The sequence below is a fragment of the Clarias gariepinus genome, chromosome 12, assembly GCF_024256425.1.
Source record: "Clarias gariepinus isolate MV-2021 ecotype Netherlands chromosome 12, CGAR_prim_01v2, whole genome shotgun sequence".
Taxonomy (NCBI): Eukaryota; Metazoa; Chordata; class Actinopteri; order Siluriformes; family Clariidae; genus Clarias; species Clarias gariepinus.
Window position 1 is genome coordinate 31117501 of NC_071111.1, and position 6400 is coordinate 31123900.

The window sequence follows — 6400 nt, forward strand, 5'->3', positions numbered from 1 at the left end:
AGTCACTGTTTCAGCTCGAGTCACTGTTTCAGCTCGAGTCACTGAATAATACACTTTAACGTAATTAATTTAATAATAAGAAAACAATTTAAGTGTAAATCATTATTAGAATGAGTTTTATTTAACCAAATTAAATATATTTTACATTTAGACGAGCAGACCGCATCGGCCTTCCAAACTTAAGTGTGATACAGATCTGGTGTGTGTGTGTGTGTGTGTCCCTTACACACACACTGATATGTGGCAGAGTGATGGAGGACAGGCTGGTCTTCCCACACAGCCGCGCCGTCACTCCACCCCCAGGACACGCGTTTGTAGCAGCAACTCTGCAGAAATTCCACTTCCTCAGATTCCTCCGTCCCTGAGACTCTCTGGGTCACGCCGAGTTTAACGTTCGCCGCCGCCGCCGTGTTTCTTCCGGCCGAATCCAATGCTTTTGCCATTTTCACTCATTTTTCTTTAATCATCAACAGTTATAGACGTCAGACTCATGGGAGGACACCTCGAACAAACCCAAACCATCTACTGTCGTGTGTTCGTGAGTCACAGGTCAGATCGGCCATCACACACACACACACACACACACACACACAGCGGAGTCACTAAACAGGAAGTGAGAGCACGTCTCACCAACAGTTCAAATCATACGTTGTTTTGTGTGTGTGTGTGTGTGTGTGTGTGTGTGTGTGTGACTGTAAATGACTGATTCAAACTGATCACAACAGAATGTGGATCATCATAAACCCAAACTAGACACCTTCCTGGGATTGTTGATGCGTGCCACAGTTTGCCATCACATGCAAATGACTGACAGCGAAGTCACCCGAGCACATCTCAGAAACAATCAGAAGTATTGACACCCAACTTGGCATACCTGGTGTTTAACAAACTCTATATCCATTGGCCAACCGGACGGGCAAACGTAAACACACGACAGCGACAGCCTGGCACGGTGCCACCACATTTAGCACATCTCCTCCAAATATCTGCCTTAGAGTTTGCAAGGTATTAAAGTTTACTTTTCTTCTTCTTGGTTGCAATTTTCATGATGTAATGTAGAGGTATTTTCTGAATCTCCCAAATAAACAAATATTCTGGTTTATGGCTCAACAGCTTCAGAAGTGCAACTAAAAACAGCAGAGTGTTTTCGAAGTGCCTGCTTGACAAACTGCTGCTTTTTGGAAAGTTACACACTGATTTTCACACAACGTCAAATGTAGTGAATAAAATATACACTGGCAGCCAAAAGTATTGAGACAGCTTGTGCCATGTAATATAGCGCTCTCTCTCTCTCTCTCTCTCTCTCTCTGTGAGTCTGATTAGTTCTCCTGCATCTGGCTGTAGACTTGTGCTAATTCCAGCCGGCTGGTTTGGTTAATGGACGTGACGGGACTTTGACTTTCCGACCGACTGTCCGTCTCTGCACAACAATTCTGCAGCGAAGCAATCACACGGGCACGGCTCTAACTCGTGCTGTTGTAGTGAATATCAGCACAGTTCTGATGCAGCCATAGGCACGGGATACAGCCTGAGTACTGACGATATCACAGCCGTGCTGATATTCAGTACAACGGCATGCCCTTTAAGTATAATACTGCTTTTATACAACAGTGCCACAACATATAATAATGTACACATTTTTTTTTTATTTAACTAGTTATTTTGTCCAGTGTAATTAACGATTGTAGAACATGTGATGAACAGTACTACCTAAACGTCCCAGTTCTGTTACAGTCCATTATCACCACGTGTGGAACGCCTCTCGTCTAATCAGATCATCTGGTCTGAACTAACTGTTGTATAAAGAGAAATAACCATCACCCTGTTTATCTGTACACTGGTCAGAGTTCACTCTTACAATATCTATACGTTTCACACACTGGAGGACCTGAGACTCGGTCTGTCTGGGGAGGAGTAGCTCAGTGGTTAAGGCATTGGACTACGGTTCAGAAGATCCCAGGTTCAAACCCCACAACCACCAAGTTGCCACTGTTGGGCCCTTGAGCGCGGCCCTTAACCCTCAGATGTGTAATGAGATAAAAATGTAAGTCGCTCTGGATAAGAGCGTCTGCCAAATGCCCAAATGTAAATGTCTGTCTGTCTGACTGACTGTCTGTATCACACAAAACTGTCTGTCTAGACTTTACTGAATCTCCTGCAGTCCTTAGATCTCTGTCTGAAGTTTAATCTGCACCATCAGTGAATCTAAATGTGGAGTAAAAGTGATGTTATGAACAGTTATGTGTGGGATTTAATAATCTACTTTATAATAATCTACTAATGCGCTACTGTCTCAATGTAAACAAACACCTGCACCAATAGATATTAATTAGAAAAGATAAAGTGAATATTTTGACTGGGATTAGTTCATATTTTCACTTTGGCTGAAATAACAGCGCTGAAGTCGTTTTAAGTCTAAACACTCTAAACATAAACTTCTACACACACACACACACACACACACACACACACACACACATAGTATCCTCACTTTCCAATTGATTGAAGGAAGATAAAATGACAGATTCTTAATAATGTCCCTGCAGGCCTACACACACACACACACACACACACACACACACACACACACACACACACTCTCTCTCCAACACACACTCCAACACACACACACACACTCCAACACACTCTCTACAACACACAATCCAACACACACACATTCCAACACTCTCTCTCCAACACACACACACTCCAACACACACACACTCCAACACACACACACACTCCAACACACACACACACTCCAACACACACACACACTCCAACACACACACACACACTCCAACACACACACACACACTCCCCCACACACACACACACACACACACACTCTGTGCATTAGTTCCACACTGTGTTACTGATCAGAGCCACTTCTCGTTTTTCTCAGGCACCGTTTAAAAAGAACCCCAGGCTGGGCGGAGTGTAAACACACACACACACACACACACACACACTGTTACACTCTCTCACACACACACACACACTGTTACACTCTCTCACACACACACACACACTGTAACACTCTCTCACACACACACACACACACACACACTGTTACACACACACACACTGTTACACACACACACACACACAGTAAATGTGAGTAATAGTTAAATGTAACAGTGAACTTCAGTTAAAAGAGTGAAGGAACAGATAATGAAAGTGAAGCGGAGCTTCAGCGGCAACACGGGGGACTGTAACACACACACACTCACACACACACACACACACACACCTTAAACCACTTTTCCGACTCCGTGGTGTAGAACGCGCTGTCTGCGGCCCGGTCAGTGTGTGTGTGTGTGTGTGTGTGTGTAACAGTGTGTGTGTGTGTGTGTGTGTGTGTGTACCTGCGCTGAGAGCCCCGCGCTGAGAGCCCCGCGCTGATCCCGGCAGGAGAGCCGCAGGTGTCCGAGCTCCTGGTCCAGGTGAGCGGGGTCACACACACACACTATACACACACACACACTATACACACACACACACTATACACACACACACACTATACACACACACACACGGGTCAGTCCTGCGGAAACACACACTGAGACACTCTCTGTACAGCCTGGAGGAAACACACACTCCGATGTGATTAGCAGACCTATGTGTGTGTGTGTGTGTGTGTGTGTGAGACACGTTCACACCCTCCGGATGTAGGACACGGAGAGCGGAAGTGAGTTAAAAAATAGTCAGACTAATAATAATAATAATAATAATAGTGCTGTTAAACATGTGTTTATAATCAGTGTGACATGAACAAACACACATCTGGGGAACAGCTGGGGACTCAATCTACTACTATTATTATTATTATTATTATTATTGTTGTTGTTGTTGTTGTTGTTGTTGTTGTTATTATTATTATTATTATTGTTATTATTATTCTTATTGTTGTTATTATTATTATTATTATTGTTGTTGTTGTTGTTATTATTATTGTGATTGTTATTATTATTGTTATTATTATTATTATTATTATTGTTGTTGTTGTTATTGTTATTATTATTATTGTTATAATTATTGTTATTGTTGTTATTATTATTATTATTATTGTTGTTGTTGTTATTATTATTGTGATTGTTATTATTATTGTTATTATTATTATTATTATTATTATTATTGTTATTGTTATTATTATTGTTATTGTTGTTATTATTATTATTATTATTGTTATTGTTGTTATTATTATTGTGATTGTTATTATTATTGTTATTATTGTTATTATTATTATTATTATTATTTGAGGTTGAAGCCCACGTCCATGTCTGTGTGTCTCTCTGTACAGCAGAACTCTCTGTCTAACTTATTAATACAAAGAAATCCCATTCTGTAAGGTTGAGTATCTTACGCCTTGTTTACACTAAGTTGTCCTTCTTTGGTGCTCAGACAAATACACTCCCTGTTCGGTAATCGGAGAGTGAATCACAGATGAGAAATTGAAAAAGTAGATAAAAGGATAAAGATGAATTGTGTGATGCCATGACACAATCTGGCTGGACAGACATACATACATACAGACAGAAAGTTTTATAATCCTGGTTTCGGGTCCTCTGCTGTTCAGACAAAACCTTTATTTATACAGAGTGTGAAGATCGGTGAGGCTCTGTAAACTTTTCCACTTTTAGTTTTACAGCAGGTCAGTCTGAATCTGTGCTTTACAGTAAAATTATCAGTTGATTTACACTTTCAGTATTATAAAAGCTCAAAACCTCACACTAATCAGTGTTTGTGTGATCCATCCAGACTCTATATAGAGACACGCCCACACCCACAGCTGCCCACAGGGTGGGTACAGGTTAGCCCATACATCCCTCGACATGGTGTGACGTACACCTCCCCGGCTCATCCCACACTAACTGAGCCAGCAACACTGACCCTAAGAGATTCCCATTTTTTCAAAATGTTGTGCAGTTTGGGAGTAAGCATCAGGAAAGTCAACTTAAACACAGTCATTTTCACTCCATGTAAAAATAGCTAGCTCACCTGGAATAAGATAATGTGGATTATATATGGCCGAGGATTATTCATTTATGTGGATTATAATAATAATAATGGAATGTTCCTATAAACACTAATGTAATATTAGTAATGTAATAATCAAGAGACTCGCATGCCTTCAGTTTTAATGCAAATTCAGATTTAAATATATACAGCTTTTTTATACAGCTTTATAGAAAGCTTTACTTTTCTCTTCAGTCTAAACCCTCTACGTTTTTTTTTTAATATGTAAACTATATGACCGACATGCTGTATGTGGCTCTTCCTCAAACTGTTGCGGAAAAGACACAGCTCTATATAACGTCTCTGTGTGCATTACAGTTTCCCTTCACTGGAACAAAGAGGCCCAAACCTGTTCCAGCATGCCAGGGCCCCTATGTACAGAGCCGGCTGAAAGAAGACACGGTGTGTTTAAGGTTGGAGTGGAAGACTTGGAGTGTCCTCTCCAGAGCCCTAACTGACCTCTACACCTTTGGGATGAACTGGAACACGACCTGCACCCCAGACCTCTTCACCCAGCCTCAGTGCCTGACCGAATTAAAGCCCAGGTTTCACTTTCATGTTTTTTGTTTTTAAAATGACGGCGTGCTGCGGCCCCAGGGTGCTCTGATGTCATTGGATTCATTGGAACGAGGCGCAGGAAAGGCAAAAGATGATGTAAAGGCACGGGAAAGGTTAACGGAGGTTACTTATGAATAGTTCTATTCTGCAGATCCCTGTGGATCCCTATAGTAACATTCACTTAGCTGTGATTACCACCCTGGCACTTCTCCTGACCCTCCTTGCCATCATGTGCACTACAGCTCCCTACGGTTCGCTACTGAGGGCCACGAATGTCCACGGATTGGCCTGTGTGGAAACACAGTGGAATTATATGTTTTGTTCATGCTTAACATATTCACTGCTCATTTCGGCAAGTTGCAGGTGGCTGAAGGCTCATTATGATTTGTAAATTCTTAGCAATCTGAAACAAAAATTGGGAACTGAGCTAAATGATCTTTTGGCTGAATTCACACAGCGACGCTCCAAAATCTAGTGGACTCTAACACTTTTGCCAGACGAATGAAAGCTGTGTTAATGCCAGTTCTTGAAATGGCACATATGGGTGTGCACATATGGAGGGTCCTTCATGAGCTGTAACACGGGCATCGTCGTGGTGTTATATAGGCTGCACAGACTACTATATTTAAATTAGCTACATTTAACTAAGAATCATTGCACATAACACAGAACAAAGCAGAACAACAATGAGATTATTAGTAATAGTAGACCAGTGCCTACACACACATCCGTACTGTAACTGATTATTAAGCTAAAATGTCTGTGTTATTTTAATATTTTAAATAGATATAGCTATTCATACTGCTTATTTTCCATAAATCAA

At 41.2% G+C, this 6400-nt stretch overlaps 1 protein-coding gene and 1 long non-coding RNA gene across 3 annotated transcripts in view; one reads left to right on the forward strand and one right to left on the reverse strand.

Annotated features, from left to right (window-relative positions):
* Positions 1 to 3391, reverse strand: part of irf5 (interferon regulatory factor 5) — a 29519-nt gene extending 26128 nt beyond the window's left edge. Inside the window, exon 1 of one of the 2 annotated variants that reach the window (XM_053508493.1) lies at positions 3369 to 3391. The gene's annotated coding sequence lies outside the window, so the exon portion shown is untranslated. Of the gene's footprint in view, positions 1 to 3253; positions 3297 to 3368 lie in introns of those variants that run through there. The other variant, XM_053508494.1, reaches the window with a different exon arrangement.
* A 129-nt stretch (positions 3392 to 3520) lies between these two features.
* On the forward strand, positions 3521 to 6400 carry LOC128534179 (uncharacterized). Its single transcript, XR_008361456.1, has 3 exons — positions 3521 to 3691; positions 4762 to 4936; positions 5338 to 6400. It is a non-coding gene; the product is annotated as an uncharacterized LOC128534179 (long non-coding RNA).